Source organism: Cherax quadricarinatus, chromosome 40 (assembly GCF_038502225.1).
Source record: "Cherax quadricarinatus isolate ZL_2023a chromosome 40, ASM3850222v1, whole genome shotgun sequence".
Lineage (NCBI taxonomy): Eukaryota > Metazoa > Arthropoda > Malacostraca > Decapoda > Parastacidae > Cherax > Cherax quadricarinatus.
In genome coordinates this window covers 7,048,137-7,068,136 of record NC_091331.1, presented here as the reverse complement: position 1 = coordinate 7,068,136, position 20,000 = coordinate 7,048,137, and the positions used below count along the sequence as shown (strand labels likewise).

The 20,000-nt window shown below is 40.9% G+C and overlaps 1 pseudogene; it reads left to right on the top strand.

Annotated features, from left to right (window-relative positions):
• LOC128687160 (zwei Ig domain protein zig-8-like) overlaps positions 1 to 20,000 on the top strand; it is a 158,081-nt pseudogene that overhangs the window by 108,952 nt on the left and 29,129 nt on the right.

Below are 20,000 nucleotides of genomic sequence, written 5' to 3'. Positions count from 1 at the left end.
CTTTGCTGTACTGTGATACAGCTGCTGTACCCTGATAGAACCGCTGGTGTACTGTTATAGAGCAGTCATGAACTGCAACGCTGGTTACACCTGATGGCTCAGGCAAAATACATCCCCTCAAATTGGGTGAACATTTCTAAAGCTTGTGTAGTGGGGCGAAATATACCAGGGTCTCTCTCTCTCTCTCTCTCTCTCTCTCTCTCTCTCTCTCTCTCTCTCTCTCTCTCTCTCTCTCTCTCTCTCTCTCTCTCTCTCTCTCTCTGTTTAAACTATATCTTACGTAAAAATTATTATTTATCATTCAGTGCAGAGGGTAGTGAAGGCTTAATCCTTTACTAGGGAAGGTTCTGATTGGTGTGGGGAGATCACCAGGGAAGTGGGGAGGTTGTGAGGGGGGTGTGGGGAGGTTCTGAGGGGTGTGGGGAGGTTCTGAGGGGTGTGGGGAGGTTCTGAGGGGTGTGGGGAGGTTCTGAGGGGTGTGGGGAGGTTCTGAGGGGTGTGGGGAGGTTCTGAGGGGTGTGGGGGGGTTCTGAGGGGTGTGGGGAGGTTTTCTAACCATGGTAAAGACACGCTACCTAGGCGTAAGTGTACCTGACAAATATTTTACTGTCTAAGAGCTATTTCCTACCATCAACATTATTACACAGGTAATTGACAGGTGCTTACATAATTATTCCATAGCATATGTGTAGATTTTGAAGCCAGTCGTCATATATAATTTGCATTTGGTCACGATTTTTTTGAGTGTTGTCAGCAGTCATGATATATTTCAGAGTAACATTTGCCTCATAGGAAGAGTGAAGGGCCATGGAGAGACGTGATCACGTCGTGAATGATACTCTGAGGTGTTGTGGGAGGATGTGGAAGGAGAGATGAAGCTCAACACTACTGAGTCTGAGCGACGTTAGGAGGAACTTTTGTATATTGTTAGCTGGACCAAGTTGGTCCACATGTTCCTAGGCCTCAGGATGGCTGGTGATGAACCGCTACAGCGGTTCCCTGAGCCTTACTACAACGATTATCTGAACCTCACTACAGCGGTCACATGATCAAGCACTGCAGTCACTCATGAGGTGCAATAGGTCACTGAAATTGATGTTTCTCACAATAAGACCAAGCACACTCCAGTGTCTTAAGTTGGCACCAGCTGTGTAAAGAAACAAGTTGCAAAACGAATTTTTATTACGACAGTGTTTCGCTCACAGATTTATCAGATTTGCATATTTATCCAAGGTGTGTCTTCTTACCATGTAGCTGGATACTGAGTTGCAGCAACAGTGTTACTTTACAGACAACGTGGTGACAACCTGGCATATAAAACACACACGTAAGCAGACATTTAGGACCTTGTATTATCGAAACGTTTCGACCCTGGGACCATCTTCACTGTTATAAAAAAAATACGTGATCAAACACTAGGACATATTTATTTGAAAACGTTTCGGTCCTGGGATCCTGATCACTTTTAACCCAAAGAGATTAAAAAAGAGGCGGAGAGTGGGGTAGGAGTGACTCCTACCACCTTCATCACTCTTATGGGGTGAACAAGGTCCCAGAAGTGAGAGGCTTCGACAATAAAAGGTCCTAAGTGTTTGATAGTTCATCTTTTTTCGTAATTTTCAGAGTATTTCAGGGTATTTAATGCTGGAGTGTAGAGAAAGTAGTGGTTACAGGTGCTTGCAGCTAGGAAGGTACCAGCAGGGCCACTGCAGATGAAACTGACTTTAAAAGGTACTCTCTCTCTCTCTCTCTCTCTCTCTCTCTCTCTCTCTCTCTCTCTCTCTCTCTCTCTCTCTCTCTCTCTCTCTCTCTCTCTCTACGTCAGAGCTACAGGGAATGAATGCCACTTGCATAACCCGGATTAACAGTGTAATTACACCCCACTTGTGTTCGGGCGGTAAGAGAGAGAGTGCGTGAAGGAGAGAGGGAAAGAATTAGGGTAAAATACAAGGACAGGAGAGAAAATGGAAGAGCCCGAGTGAGAGATAGGGAGAGAAGGATGGAGTCAGGGAAACAGGAATGGTGGGCGACTGGGAGACAGGGAGAATGTGACATAAAGAGAGGAAGGACGAGGAGAGGGAGAGAGAGGTTGAGCTTCCACTCATAAATTCCTCTCATCTGAGTGCTGTTAAAGGGAAGGAAAACTTTGCCAATCAGAGTTCCTATCAGACACTTTTATTTTGGCCAAATTGAGGTGTTTACAAAAAAATAGAAGAGGCTAATGATGGTAGTGACCTCTTGATAGTGGTGGTAATTACGAGGTCAGTAGTGGAGACACTGACCACGTTAGTGTGGTTATAATTGTGGTAGGAATGATGTTAATAAAGGTGGTGGTAGTAACGGTATAAGAGAGAGTGTGGCTGTAGTGCTGTGAAGATGGTGGTACTGGCAACGGTGTCACTGTGGCTGTGATGTCAATACAGTGATGTCACAGTGATGTCAACAAAGAGATGTCACAGTGATGTCAACACAGTGATGCGAACACAGTGATGTCAACACAGTGGTGTCAAGGCCTGAGACTTTAAAAAATCTGCCCAGTTTAATGTAGTTTTTTCAGCGACACAGGAGAGCAAAGATGCTACGGAGGGACTGGTGGAAGACTGACGACAAGGGAAGGAAGGGAGGGTATTAGAGGAAGGTGATGGAGGAAGGGAAGGGAAGGGAAGGGGGGATTATAGAGGTTACTTTGATGGAAAGGCAGCAAGTTCAGTATTTTAAACGCTCCTCGCGCACGCATACACACACACACACACACACACACACACACACACACACACACACAGACACACACACACACACACACCTTCCCCACTATGTAGTAAGACAAAGCTACACTGCAACCAAAATCCTCTTAAGTCTTGAAGGTCTAAGAGGATCATCAAACTTGTGTCAGTACCTGGCCTCTCTGAGGTACTGACTCACACCCACACACTAACGTCACCACAAACTACAATCTCATATATACATTCCACTTCTGCGTCAGTTCATTCACTTGTTTCGCTCTCTGTGTGAAGTGTTCTGTGCTGTGTCCTCTTTCTCGCGTCTGTTGTCTTCCTTCTAGAGAAGTGCTAAGTGTTTACGGCTGTTCTCTCGTTCTTCACATCAAACCTGATAACTTATAACTTTACATTCCGCAAGCGTTCTATGATTCCTACGAGCTTAGTGTTTTCCACTAACATTAATAATAACTAATAATAATAATAACATCATCATCAACAACAACAACAACAACACCAACAACAACAACAACAACAACAACAATAATAATAATAATAATAATAATAATAATAATAATAATAATAATAATCTATTGTTTATTTCAACTCAGTTTTAACAGTCATCTGTCGACACATTCACTACGCTATACTTACTTCCTATCTGAATCTCTTTAATTCTCAAATCCTTTAACTTTCATTACCATTCCCCTCTGCTTGGTAAAACTTCTCCTTATCTCTTTCTCTGTCCATCCATCCCTCCCTTCTTAAATCCCTCCCTCCCTCTCTCCCTCCTTAAATCCCTCCCTACCTTCCTCCCTCCCTTCCTCCCTTCAGTAAAGGTGATGGCTACCTATTATTAACGAAATTGTTTCCGCTTATGCAACGAACCGAGCTAAAAAAAAATCTGTCAAAAGTTAAGAGTTTCCGAGGGTTTTGTGGGGGTGGTGCTAGTAGCTCTTGCTGCTAGTGTAGCCCACGTACGGTCTAACCACACTGAAGCTGCTACTGATGTTGTTGCTAGCACTGCTTCTTTTGCTTCAGCTGCTATGGCTGCTGGTACTTCCTAGGTTTGACCACTGTAACCACATCGTAGCAGCTGCTGCTATTTGTTGTCAGTGCTACTGCTGCTGTTGTTGGTGCCGGTGATGCTCCTGCAGATTGCTGCTGCCCACGTTCAGCCGCTGTAACCTCATCGGAGGCATGCGACTCACGCAGCTATTCTGTAATAATCACCTAACAGCCGGCCACAACAGCACCATTAGCATAAATGAAGGGCGAAGCAGGTGCGGTGGGTGTGCGTCTCTCTGATAATATAAACTACTGGTGGCCCTCAGGCAAGTTTGGGCATTAACTGGCCTCTCAGACCAGTATGGTGCCTCGTAAAGGTGGCGTCGTGCCAATATGAACAACTTGGCACCCAAGGAAGACTTTAACACGGTGATCTTAGTTATCACTTGCAGCCTTTTTTAAGATGACGTACACGAAAGTCTCTCTCATCGATCTCTATCTCTCTTATTTGCATCTGCTGGAGAGAAAATTATTTATGGCTGACTAATACAGAGCTTCACACTTGGGATACAGGAGGTGTAGACAGCCTTGTTGGGTTGAGTACTCTCCTCTGACACGTTCCACTGTACCTTCATTCAGTGTGATCCGCCTCGCTATACTACCTCATCTAACAGTCCCTCATACCTTATCACCTAACAGTGCCTTATACCCTACTATCTAACAGTTCCCTCATACCTTAGCATCTAACAGTGCCTCATACCTTAGCATCTAAGAGTGCCTCATACATTACCATCTAACAGTGCCTCATACCTTACCATCTAACAGTGTCTCATACCTTACCATCTAACAGTGCCTCATACCTACCCATCTAACCGTCCCTCATTCCTTCCCATCTAGCAGTCCCTCATACCATACCATCTAACAGTGCCTCATACCTACCCATCTAACAGTCCCTCATACCTACCCATCTAACAGTCCCTCATACCTTCCCATCTAACACATTCCACCATACCATCACACAATGACTCTGGTGCCACCTCAGAAACGTCTTTAATAATTCCATGAACGAGCTTTCTTAATGATAAAAAGCTTAACGACACCTCTAACAAGCACCTCATTTATATGCTAGGATAAATGAGAATGTTAATGGAATGATTTTGCAACATTCCTCGCAACATTACTCGCAACATTGCAAAGCAACAATTACCTCCCTTACTGACGCTTCACAAATTTGGAGAGAGACGCTATGAATAATTGAAATAATTGCGCCTGCGTTGCTGATAATATTAATACTCATTGTTATTAATTATCACTGTTTAAGCGTTGAGGAAATGCCTTTCTTGTGGCAGGTGATGTGCTCCAGTGGTGCACTAGTGCTGCCCACCGTCAAAGTGCACTGTCTATTGTTTTTCGTATTAAAGCTCGTCTGATATATATATATATATATATATATATATATATATATATATATATATATATATATATATATATATATATATATATATATATATATATATATATATATATATATATGTCGTGCCGAATATGTAAAACTGGTCAATTAGCAAGAATTCATTTAAAATTAAGTCCTTTCTGAAATTTTCTCTTATACGCTTAAAGATATATTTTTTTCATTAATGTTAATGTAAAAATTTTTAATTTTGCACCAAAAGAATCTTAGAAAACTTACCTAACCTTATTATAACAAGAACACTTTATTTTAGCCTAACCCAACTAAATATATTTTAGATTTGTTTACAATAATTTAATACTAAACAAACACAGTGAAATATATTTTTTGCGTTAGGTTCAGAATGATTTTGGCGAAATTATTGCATACACAAATTTTCTCTTGTCCTGTATGGCAAGATGAGCCTTGCTATTTAAGCCAAAATCGCAAGTTCTGCCTATTCGGCACGACATATATATATATATATATATATATATATATATATATATATATATATATATATATATATATATATATATATATATAAAGTGAACGTGTTTGATAGGAGTTATGGACTTGACGTGCTGTTGGAGTGTGAGCAAAGTCAGGGATTCAGGGAAACCGGCAGGCCGGACTTGAGTCCTGGAGATGGGAAGTACAGTGCCTGCACTCTGAAGGAGGGGTGTTAATGTTGCAGTTTAAAAACTGTAGTGTAAAGCACCCTTCTGGCAAGACAGTGATGGAGTGAATGATGGTGAAAGTTTTTCTTTTTCGGGCCACCCTGCCTTGGTGGGAATCGGCCAGTGTGATAATGATAATAAATATATAATATATATATAAAAAAAAAAAAAAATATATATATATATATATATATATATATATATATATATATATATATATATATCAGATACTGCGACCAGTAGGGAATTAAAGCCAGGAGGTTAGTTTGTTTACCATTTAGCCACGCTAAATGTCCCGTATTCGATTTCCGGCTGGTCGCAGCATTCTATTGTTCTGTGGATATATATATATATATATATATATATAGATATATATATATATATATATATATATATATATATATATATATATATATATATATCAGACAAGCACAGGATTCGAACCTACGTGGCTCAGTCTTCACACAGGTGGAGAACCAACACACACAGTGCTTAAACAACTCATCCAAAGACAAAACACTCTCTTGAAGTTGACTTATGAAATAGCTTCTTTCTCCGGCAAACCATGGAGCAGATAAACCTATGACTTTTTAATTACCGTTAAACAAATTGTAAATATACTGGCAAGGATATATACCATCAGAGGTATGCATCAGTATATATACACAGAGAGTTAGCTGTAATATCTGTTCTGGCTATTAAAGTATTCTTAACTGGTAGTAACAAGTTACTAACAGCCTTAATGCTTCGTGTTGTGCATAGACTTTAAACTCTCCTAAAAGATCATTCATATCTTTCCTGATATAGAGTTGAATGTTGACCTTACTATTTGAGAGGTTTGTATCGTGCGAGGGTTATGAAGCCGAAGCATTCTGAAACAAATCACAGAACTACTGTGTTAGCTGTGAAACACAGCTAACAGAGCTACAGTAGTGAAGACACAGCGAACACAGTACTACGATGTGAAGACACTACCAACATAGAACTACAGTAGTGAAGACACTACCAACATAGAACTACAGTAGTGAAGACACTACCAACATAGAACTACAGTAGTGAAGACACTACCAACATAGAACTACAGTAGTGAAGACACTACCAACATAGAACTACAGTAGTGAAGACACTACCAACATAGAACTACAGTAGTGAAGACATTACCAACATAGAACTACAGTAGTGAAGACACTACCAACATAGAACTACAGTAGTGAAGACACTATCAACATAGAGCTACAGTAGTGAAGACACTACCAACATAGAACTACAGTAGTGAAGACACTACCAACATAGAACTACAGTAGTGAAGACACTACCAACATAGAACTACAGTAGTGAAGACACTACCAACATAGAACTACAGTAGTGAAGACACTACCAACATAGAGCTACAGTAGTGAAGACACTACCAACATAGAACTACAGTAGTGAAGACACTACCAACATAGAGCTACAGTAGTGAAGACACTACCAACATAGAACTACAGTAGTGAAGACACTACCAACATAGAACTACAGTAGTGAAGGCATTACCAACATAGAGCTACAGTAGTGAAGACACTACCAACATAGAACTACAGTAGTGAAGACACTACCAACATAGAACTACAGTAGTGAAGGCACTATCAACACAGAACTGCTTGTGAAGACAACCAGCAATGAACTACAGTAGTGAAGACACTACCAACATAGAACTACAGTAGTGAAGACACTACCAACATAGAACTACAGTAGTGAAGACACTACCAACATAGAACTACAGTAGTGAAGACACTACCAACATAGAGCTACAGTAGTGAAGACACTACCAACATAGAACTACAGTAGTGAAGACACTACCAACATAGAGCTACAGTAGTGAAGACACTACCAACATAGAACTACAGTAGTGAAGACACTACCAACATAGAACTACAGTAGTGAAGACACTACCAACATAGAACTACAGTAGTGAAGACACTACCAACATAGAGCTACAGTAGTGAAGACACTACCAACATAGAACTACAGTAGTGAAGACACTACCAACATAGAACTACAGTAGTGAAGGCACTACCAACATAGAGCTACAGTAGTGAAGACACTACCAACATAGAACTACAGTAGTGAAGACACTACCAACATAGAACTACAGTAGTGAAGGCACTATCAACACAGAAGTGCTTGTGAAGACAACCAACAATGAACTACAGTAGTGAAGACAACCAACAATGAACTACAGTAGTGAAGACACAGCCAACACAGTCAAAAATTCATACATCTTATGTCTATAATCAAAATATTCACTAAAAATTATTAACCAACTATAAAACATTCCTCCTGAAATCATTAACCGACAAAAAAAAAATTTTTGTAGCAGTGTGTAAAATTATTTATGAAGTGATTAAAATTTATTAAACAGAATTTTATAGGTCAACTATTTTGGCATAATGGAAAGGTTAGCAATTTGCACTAAAAGTGAACGATATACTACGAAATTATGAGACTGGTATATTATATATATTGTATCATTCTTGCAACAAGTGTTGAGTAAAGTTGTGTAAGTGAGGATGACAGGAGCTGAGTGATGGTGTATTAACACATCGTCAATTATTATTTTTTTTTTGTTTACTCTTTTGCACTGACGACTCCTCGTGAGCCTCAAGTGATACTCTTGGGCCCTCGCTCTTTTTATACAATATGTTTTCATGATGATATTGCGTTTAGAGAGAAAAAAAAATCAGTTTTGAGGACACCTTAAAAAAAAAAAAACTTCTTGGTCACTTGAAGGCAAATCAAATTCAGCGCATCATCAAAGTTACTTAAGAAATTAGCGTAGATCTTACTGAGATGGATGCTGCTGCTTCTGCCAAGAAACTTTACCATGTAATCAAGGAGCTGTCTTTGATGTGGCAACTCGCATATTATCTGCTGCATTCAACCACATTTGAAGTTTCTACAGGCAGCAAAGTGAGAAACCAGGCTTCTCATAGATAAGTTGAGGTTTAAGGAAGGAAACTACAGAGCCAGTCTGGAAACATCAAGATAATCCATCATCAACAATCTCCACCTGAGTTCTGCTGAATTCCTTGTCTAGATTTTTCCCTCACGAGTTCCTTGATTCACACGTCAATATTTTGCTATATTAGCATCATCGAAACCATCTAGGTAAGTGAAGTCCGGATTATGAATCCATTCACAGGGATTTAGCTCTACTAAGCCAAAATAATTCTGATAATAATTTCACTGGGCTGTCAAATAAGTAATTTTTTTCCCCTTTATGTGACTGGGTGAAAAATGTTTTACCCTCGTCTCGTAATTGCTCATCTCGTACCTTCTTTTCCAGAAGGGATAATTTATTAATCGTCCATTATAATAAAATTAAGACCTTCACTAAGACAACTTCTGGTCATTTGCCCTCCACATAAGACGGGCCAGGGATAAAAAATCTGAATTCTCAGATTTTTCATGGATGCTAGAGTTCTTTTCCGTGAAGAAACTTGGTCTCCTTCTCCTCCTCCTCCCGAAGTTCAGTGAGCAGAGTGAAAACTTTAACTTCGCGTGAGTCAAACAATTTCCGAGTAATACAGGAGGACATCGTGCCCTGGGCACACTTCCTAGCAGGGAATATTGAAGAGCCGGTGATATGTGGAACGAGTTACATCAATAGTGCCTCCAACTTCATGTTAAGTACGAGAAACTTAGATTTTCATTCTCTTATGTATTGTTTAATATCATGCGAAGATATGTATCAAATTTTTAAGTTACAAATAAGTCATTTGGGAGGGGTATATTTTTCTATTTTCTTCCGATTATGTTTGCCAGACACCAGCTTTAACATTTCCAAAGCACATGTCTTCATCAGAGTTTCTCTAACAGTGTGCAGGTTGTGCGTTGTGGCAACGAAGTAATCCACTTTGTACAAAGCCTCCACAAGAGGGTTTTGACTTAGGGAAAATCGTTTTAGAACACAATGACAGATTAACCAAATCGTACCTTCGTGTACCTAACTATATCCAACTTGTGGAGGCAGGCAATATGCCGACACTTGGTGCAAAGGATACAAATGCAAGTAGTTGAAAACGAGAAATGTTGCACAAATGAAGAACTTCTTAACACTTGTGTCTTTAATAGTATCCAAACTCGTCTCGAACATTTGTCTAGGTAAATATTTTCTAAATGATCTGGTAGCTACTAGGCTTCATGTTGTGTTGCAGACAATTTGCACAACTAGCTTTTGCAGAGACCTAGTTTCGATCTGTATTGATCTTCATCAAGTCACGACTTGCTTAAAGTTCAGCGCAGATCAAGACGTTGTCCCAACAGAAGCTAGTTCTGCAAAGTGTGTCTTCACCAGTGTCGGCAGTATCCTACCCCACACAAGCAGAACACTGAGTGTTCTGAGTTCCCACACAGAAGCACTGAATGTTCTGAGTTCCCACACAGAAGCACTGAGTGTTCTGAGTTCCCACACAGAAGCACTGAGTGTCCTGAGTTCCCACATAGAAGCACTGAATGTTCTGAGTTCCCACACAGAAGCACTGAGTGTTCTGAGTTCCCACACAGAAGCACTGAGTGTTCTGAGTTCCCACACAGAAGCACTGAGTGTTCTGAGTTCCCACACAGAAGCACTGAGAGTTCTGAGCTCCCACACAGACAGAGCACTGAGTTCCCGAGTTCCCTCACCACCAATGATTAACGAAGCTTCACATTCGTCTCAGTTCTCATCACTACAGATTTTCGTTAACCATCTTGAACAATTCATTAAAAAAATCGTATACTACAAATCAACTTATACTTTGTGGCAAATGAAATTAACAAAATTAATTACTTTTCCAAATTTAATTAACATAAAATGGCAAATAAAATGATTCTGTCTATCATTTTTATTTATTTTTAACTTGAAATAATTAGCAGGCAAGTTTTAATTATTTACATATGGTTAAGTTATATTTTAAGCTTGACTGAGTTAACAGAGCTTTAGCTGGATTAAGTTTATCTGATTTGTGAATGTGTTATTTTTTAATTTTGGTTACCACCACAACCAGTACTCTACCTCACAGTACTATCAGTACTCTGCTTCACAGTTCCACTAGTACACTCCTTCACAGTACCATTAATACACTCATTCATGGTACCACTATCACCAGAACACTCCTGCACAATACCAGCACACTTCTTCACAGTACCAAAATCACCAGTACTCTACTTCACAATACCACCACCACCAGTACTCTACTTCACAGTACCACCATCACCATTACACTCCTTCACAGTACCAACATCACAAACACACTCCTTCACAGTACCACCATCACCAGTACACTCCTTCACAGTACCATTAAAACACTCCTTCACAGTACCTCCACCACCAGTACACTCCTTCACAGTACCACCACCACCACTACACTCCTTCACAGTACCACCACCACTACACTCCTTCACAGTACCGCCACCACCACTACACTCCTTCACAGTACCACCACCACCACCAGTACACTCCTTCACAGTACCACCTCCTCCACTACAATCCTTCACAGTACCACCACCAAAAGTACAGTTCTTCACAGTACCACCACCACTACACTCCTTCACAGTACCACCACCACCACCACTACACTCCTTCACAGTACCGCCACCACCACTACACTCCTTCACAGTACCACCACCACCACTACACTCCTTCACAGTACGACCACCAAAAGTACACTTCTTCACAGTACCACCACCACCACTACACTCCTTCACAGTACCACCACCACCACTACACTCCTTCACAGTACTACCACCACCACTACACTCCTTCACAGTACCACCACCACTACACTCCTTCACAGTACCACCACCACTACACTCCTTCACAGTACCACCACCACTACACTCCTTCACAGTACCACCACCACTACACTCCTTCACAATACCACCACCACTACACTCCTTCACAATACCACCACCACTACACTCCTTCACAGTACCACCACCACTACACACCTTCACAATACCACCACCACTACACTCCTTCACAATACCACCACCACTACACTCCTTCACAGTACCACCACCACTACACTCCTTCACAGTACCACCACCACTACACTCCTTCACAATACCACCACCACTACACTCCTTCACAGTACCACCACCACTACACACCTTCACAATACCACCACCACTACACTCCTTCACAATACCACCACCACTACACACCTTCACAATACCACCACCACTACACTCCTTCACAATACCACCACCACTACACACCTTCACAATACCACCACCACTACACTCCTTCACAATACCACCACCACTACACTCCTTCACAGTACCACCACCACTACACTCCTTCACAGTACCACCACCACTACACACCTTCACAATACCACCACCACTACACTCCTTCACAATACCACCACCACTACACTCCTTCACAGTACCACCACCACTACACACCTTCACAATACCACCACCACTACACTCCTTCACAATACCACCACCACTACACTCCTTCACAGTACCACCACCACTACACACCTTCACAATACCACCACCACTACACTCCTTCACAATACCACCACCACTACACTCCTTCACAGTACCACCACCACTACACTCCTTCACAATACCACCACCACTACACTCCTTCACAGTACCACCACCACTACACTCCTTCACAGTACCACCACCACTACACTCCTTCACAATACCACCACCATCTCTACACCACCAGCTGTAAGGTATTTTTAACAAACATATACACTGAGAGTATACCTTGCCCTCGGTTTTAGAGATTAGAGTGTTCTTGGCTAGCTTTAAATCCCATTAACCAACCTTAATTACTCAGACCCACGAACTCTGTATTCTTCAGGCTGAGAGAGAGAAGTGTCTTCTGATTCGTGAACGGAGGATCGATCCTGGAAACTATTCCTTGCACTTAATGTTCTCCCCAGAGCTTAGCGAGTTGCAATTACAAACTTAATCAACACGCTGAGAACGGCAGTTTTAATCAATGATTACAGTAATTACTGTGGGAATATACAGAACTTAACAGTAGTTCTTTCTTCGGTCCTTTGATCTGCAGGATATAACTTACCGAAATGTTAAAAAAAATTTAATTCTTGGAACGCAGAGTGAACTTGGAGAGTGTGAAGATTTATGGTAATGTGACTGTGTTGTGTGACACACCAGTGGTGGTTCCTGTGTAGTGACACACCAGTGGTGGTTCCTGTGTAGTGACACACCAGTGGTGGTTCCTGTGTAGTGACACACCAGTGGTGGTTCCTGTATAGTGACACACCAGTGGTGGTTCCTGTGTAGTGACACACCAGTGGTGGTTCTGTATAGTGACACACCAGTGGTGGTTCCTGTGTAGTGATACACCAGTGGTGGTTCCTGTGTAGTGACACACCAGTGGTGGTTCCTGTGTAGTGACACACCAGTGGTGGTTCCTGTGTAGTGACACACCAGTGGTGGTTCCTGTGTAGTGACACACCAGTGGTGGTTCCTGTGTAGTGACACACCAGTGGTGGTTCCTGTGTAGTGACACACCAGTGGTGGTTCCTGTGTAGTGACACACCAGTGGTGGTTCCTGTGTAGTGGCACACCAGTGGTGGTTCCTGTGTAGTGACACACCAGTGGTGGTTCCTGTGTAGTGACACACCAGTGGTGGTTCCTGTGTAGTGACACACCAGTGGTGGTTCCTGTGTAGTGACACACCAGTGGTGGTTCCTGTGTAGTGACACACCAGTGGTGGTTCCTATGTAGTGACACACCAGTGGTGGTTCCTGTGTAGTGACACACCAGTGGTGGTTCCTGTGTAGTGACACACCAGTGGTGGTTCCTGTGTAGTGACACACCAGTGGTGGTTCCTGTGTAGTGACACACCAGTGGTGGTTCCTGTGTAGTGACACACCAGTGGTGGTTCCTGTGTAGTGACACACCAGTGGTGGTTCCTGTGTAGTGACACACCAGTGGTGGTTGCTGTGTAGTGACACACCAGTGGTGGTTCCTGTGTAGTGACACCAGTGGTGGTTGCTGTGTTGTGACACACCAGTGGTGGTTCCTGTGTTGTGTGGCATCATTTGAAAGATTTCACTGGCACTACAACACTGTCTGCAGTGTTGTAGTGGCAGTGGGATATTATGATCCCTTGAAGGGACCAATGGTAAGGCATCTCTCACTAACACCGTCTTTCCCATTGGCACTGTTCTCAATCATCACAGTCAAAACTATCACGTAACTTCTCTCACTGTACCTACTGTTCACACCATTATCCCGACACACGCGCACATGAGCGTTCACACAGGCACGGAAAAGCCGTACACACGGGTTCACACGCACATGCTCCCTCGCTCACAGGTAAAACATTAATATCGTGGTCCACATGACACTTTCGCGTGACGCTGGAACCCAGATACCATGTTCAGTCTTTTTTGCATAATGGACGGCAAATTGCCTTAAATTAGTTTAACAAAATACGGTGTATATTTCTTTTTTTGTTTAAATTATAAATCTGACCCGACACGGAATTGCAGCAGACGATATCACATGAGAGTTTAGCAGCGAATCAAAATGTGACTCTCATTTGTTTCATGAAGAGTGAGATGAAGGTGAAGTGTCAGTGTGTGTGTGTGTGTTCTGGGACAGGTGGATTGAGCGTGCATGTCGTTCATCAAGAAGTGGAACACATCTTGATGTGAAGAACAGATATACTTTGCAGTCAAGTTTTCGATCCCTGACAGCCTTTATCTTGTCACTGTCGAGTTATCTTTACAGATAGAAACATTGTTCCAATAAAAGCTTGTTGTGCAAAGCGTGTCTTTTGTTCACTCCCTGGAAGCATACTATTTAGTGCCAGTAGGTTTTGATATACCCATTACACATTATCCACTAGGAAGAAGAACAATCTTTGATACGCCTGCTGCAGACCGTTTATCAAGAAGACAAGTCTTGTACCCCTGCTGCAAGCCTTTTATCTAGAGGAAGAAATATGGTCTTAAAACGCAAATTACAGTACAGATGTAGAAGATAGATAGAATGATTAATGTAGAGACGAAGTAGATTTTTTAAGTGATTTTAATTGTTTATATTTCTGTCGAGGTTATGTTTTGGTTGGGGACAGAATGACAACATTACTCTTAGTTTATGTTCGAGTGTACACAAGTATAGAGGGCGAGGGGAAACTAGTGTTATGTAGGGCAGGGGTCAGCAGCCCTCTGTAATTACCAGGGACCAGGTATCTATACTCCGCGACTATGAACCAGGTATCTACATTCCCTTACTTGACACCAGGTGTCTGCACCCCTCGTCTCCCCCCAATAACAGAGACCAGGTGTCGATGTTACCTACTCATTACTGATTGCTGTGTGTTTATCTCCTCCCCTAACGCACCAGTGTTTCCCCATCCCCTATTTCTTTAAAATAGAGGCCAGGTGTCTAATCAAATTACTCCTCCATCACCACCACCAGGTGGTACGTGTCTATTATCATAAACCAACAGAGGACACTTGTGTGTCCTTCTTACCACAACACTGTGAGAGGTCGAGGGATAGTGTCGTCAGCGGCTTTGGCGAGACACATGCACGCAGGTCCCAATAACTGACGTACACGGACTTTACCATGCGCAAAACACACACACACGTACATGCCTACGTAGCACACATACTCAGACGTCAAAGCAGGCGAGACACGTGCGTTCGTGCCTATATTACTGACCCATCGTAGAAATTCAGTCCCCAAGATGGTAGTGTGTAAGAAGGTTCCTGCATGTGAGGCTTTATTAATGAAGACACCTGTCCTTGGCCTTCCCTGGTCGGCAGCAAAACACCACCTAACCTCTTAAGTAAGGGTGAAGGGAAAGGGAAATGAAAGCACCAAGAATTAACCTCGTCTAGTCCGGTTATGTATATAGTGTAAGGTGGAACACCTCCTCCCTCCGTCTTACTCAAAGTGACAATTTACTGTATTTTCAAAGCAATCATACAATATTATACAAATCACAATCCTTTGATTTCGTTACACAAACCCAGCATTTATTATTAATGATCAAGACCTCATAAGAACAATAAAAATAAGGTACAACTGTGCGTTTCAATAAGTTAGTTATGTTAAGTACTGATTTTTTACATTTGTTGCAGGTGTGGTGGCCGGCTGGAGTGAAGAGTGGACCAAAGGAGAGAAAGAGACTGAAGAGGACTCCGCTGATCTTCACAGATTTGCCATAGAACACGGTAGTTGAGTTGTTATTGTTAGCGGGTTGTAAGTGGGAGGCAGGTGGGAGGTAGGTGGGAAGTTGGTGAGAGATAGGTAGGAGGTATGTTGAATGAAGGTGAGATGTACATGGGTTTGTGGGGAATTGTAGGTGATGATATTATGTTTTGGAAAAGTGTAGTTAGCCTGTGGGAGAAAACATAAAAATACCAGTTAGCATCGTAATGATAATTCCACGGGCGAGTTTTCGGTGTTTGGGTGTAATTTTCAGGTGTTATATTTTTGCATCAGACACTTTATTTGCCACAGCCTTTCAAGCGAAATTCTTCGTCTAAAAAAAAAAAAAAGCCTCTTGGACTCACAAGACAACGTCTTAGCCTCAGAAGACCTTTCTCACTTCAAGAGTCTAGACCAAAACACTAACCACAGTCATTGTGGATTCTGTTCCCTGAAGTTTGTGGTTGGTTCAGCACGACATCCTGCGAATGGCCGCCTCCAGCCAGCATTTGTTGCTGTTACTGTATACTAAATGGAGAAACAGGAAGACCAGCAGCCGAACACAGGAGATGAGATGCAGCAGGCACGATCTCGCCATAATACTTCGGTACAAGATGGTAGCGATAAGCAGGGAACGGCGGTGAATGAGGAGGAATTGAGCAAAAGCGTAGTTTGGAAGTTAGGAGGAGGTGCGGGATTACCAAAACTGTTGTCCAGAGGGCTGAGGAAGGGTTGTTGAGGTGGTTCGGACATGTAGAGAGAATGGAGCGAAACAGAATGACTTCAAGAGTGTATCTAAAGGAGGTTTTGTGTGCGAGGGGCTTCTTGTGAGCGTGTTTGATAGGAGAAAGCTGTCTCTTGATATATGATATATATATATATATATATATATATATATATATATATATATATATATATATATATATATATATATATATATATATATATATATATATATATATATATATATATATATATGTATGTATGTATGTTTGTGTGTGTGTAATAGTCGTCATATACAGCATTCGTAAAATGGGAAAATATAATCGAATGCTTCATAAATGATGATGCTTAAGAAATTTTGATCCAAAGAATTTGAGCTACAATTCTTTTCCTTGAATGTAATCTGAATTTTCCCATTTTCGAGACTCTGTTTGACTGATATATTCTTAGCACTTCCTCATAATAATAATAATAATAATAATAATAATAATAACAATAATAATAATAGTAATAATAATAATAATAATAATAATAATAATAATTATTATTATTATTATTATTATTTATATTAATATTATTATTATTATTAATGTTAGTTTCATTACAAGCTACGAGTGAGAACTGTCGTGTGTTGGTTGTCGTCGTCTACAGTTGTGGGCGTCTGTGTCGTCCTCACCGTGAGAGAGGAAGCTGTTATAGAGGACAACTAATAACCGATAACCAGTTGGCATAAAAGACCTCAATCCTATGAGCTGTGACCGTCCATCTTTCCCAGAAATTCTTATCATTATTTCTGGAGTTTCAAGTCGATGGCCCTTGAGTCGAGACCAGCCTCCAGGTCCATACATCGACGCCGAAGAAGCCACGAAGTCGGCTTATGGAAACTTTGCGAAAGAAAGATTTATGATGGAGGATGAAATCGAGGCGCTGAATGCGTCTGCAATATAAATTTAATTGCGTCAGTCCACAGTGTTTTAACCTCTTGCAACACTCACTGCTTCAAGTGAGGTGGAGGTCTAGCTACTCAACGACATCATAAATAGCATTTTAGTAGAATCCAGTAAACAGTGATACTCTAGAGAGAGAAAAACATGACGTGATGTTTATTGTTATGTATATAAACTGGTAACAGCTGCTAAGGCGAGATTTTTATCTCTTCTGAGGCGTTTTTGTGTGATTGTCAAAAGTGAAGCTACAGATAAGAGCGTTACCTCTGAGTTGGTTACGTTTATTAAGTTTTCTCGAACTATAGGGTTTTGTATACAGTAATTCCCTATTTGTAATCATGTGATGTATTACAAGAAATGTTGAAAATTGGACTCCACGAACAGAGTTATGTTCGTGGAGTCCAGTTTTCAGCATTTCTTGTAGGCCACCATGGTGTATGTTTGTGTATATATATGAATATTTGCTGCATGACTCTTGTGGGTTTGGCGCCTAGTTTTGATTTTATTAATAATATACACGAATATGTGTTTGTGATTATATATATATTGTATATATATATGTCGTGCCGAATATGTAAAACTGGTCAATTAGCAAGAACTCTTTTAAAATTAAGTCCTTTTTAAAATTTTCTCTTATACATTTAAAGATATATTTTTTTCATTAATGTTAATGTAAAAAATTTTAATTTTGCACCAAAAGAATCTTAGAAAACTTACCTAACCTTATTATAACAAGAACAATTTATTTTAGCCTAACCCTACTATACATATTTTAGATTTGTTTACAATAATTTAATACTAAACAAACACAGTGAAATATATTTTTTTCGTTAGGTTCAGAATGATTTTGGCGAAATTATTACATACTCAAATTTTCGCTTGTCCTATATGGTAAGATGAACGTTGCTATTTAAGCCAAGATCGCAAGTTCTGCCGATTCGGCACGACATATATATATATATATATATATTATTATATTATTTTTTATTATCACACTGGCCGATTCCCACCAAGGCAGGGTGGCCCGAAAAAGAAAAACTTTCACCATCATTCACTCCATCACTGTCTTGCCAGAAGGGTGCTTTACACTACAGTTTTTAAACTGCAACATTAACACCCCTCCTTCAGAGTGCAGGCACTGTACTTCCCATCTCCAGGACTCAAGTCCGGCCTGCCGGTTTCCCTGAATCCCTTCATAAATGTTACTTTGCTCACACTCCAACAGCACGTCAAGTATTAAAAACCATTTGTCTCCATTCACTCCTATCAAACACGCTCAGGCATGCCTGCTGGAAGTCCAAGCCCCTCGCACACAAAACCTCCTTTACCCCCTCCCTCCAACCTTTCCTAGGCCGACCCCTACCCCGCCTTCCTTCCACTACAGACTGATACACTCTTGAAGTCATTCTGTTTCGCTCCATTCTCTCTACATGTCCGAACCACCTCAACAACCCTTCCTCAGCCCTCTGGACAACAGTTTTAGTAATCCCGCACCTCCTCCTAACTTCCAAACTACGAATTCTCGGCATTATATTCACACCACATATTGCCCTCAGACATGACATCTCCACTGCCTCCAGCCTTCTCCTCGCTGCAACATTCATCACCCACGCTTCACACCCATATAAGAGCGTTGGTAAAACTATACTCTCATACATTCCCCTCTTTGCCTCCAAGGACAAAGTTCTTTGTCTCCACAGACTCCTAAGTGCACCACTCACTCTTTTTCCCTCATCAATTCTATGATTCACCTCATCTTTCATAGACCCATCCGCTGACACGTCCACTCCCAAATATCTGAATACGTTCACCTCCTCCATACTCTCTCCCTCCAATCTGATATTCAATCTTTCATCACCTAATCTTTTTGTATATATATATATATATATATATATATATATATATATATATATATATATATATATATATATATATATATATATATATATATATATATATCCTGTTCCCGATAAGTATGTTACTTATTAATAAAATTGTTTAAAAAAAGTATTGAAATGATGAAGGCTTTCAAATGAACTGAGTTAGATAAGAACATCTAGATTGTAAATAAAATCAGTGTCAATCTAACCTCGCAGAATCCTCAAGTGTAAAAAAAATCTATGTTCATTCTGCCTCTTCTTTAGAGTTTGCAGTTCGTCATGCACGGTTGTGACAGTTTTACCAGTGTTTCCCAAAGTCTTGGCGGTTCACCTAGACATTTGTGCTGCCTGGGTTATTCTCTTCAAACAATTGGTCCTACTTTCTGGCTGGGTATTTTGTATATAACGATTAT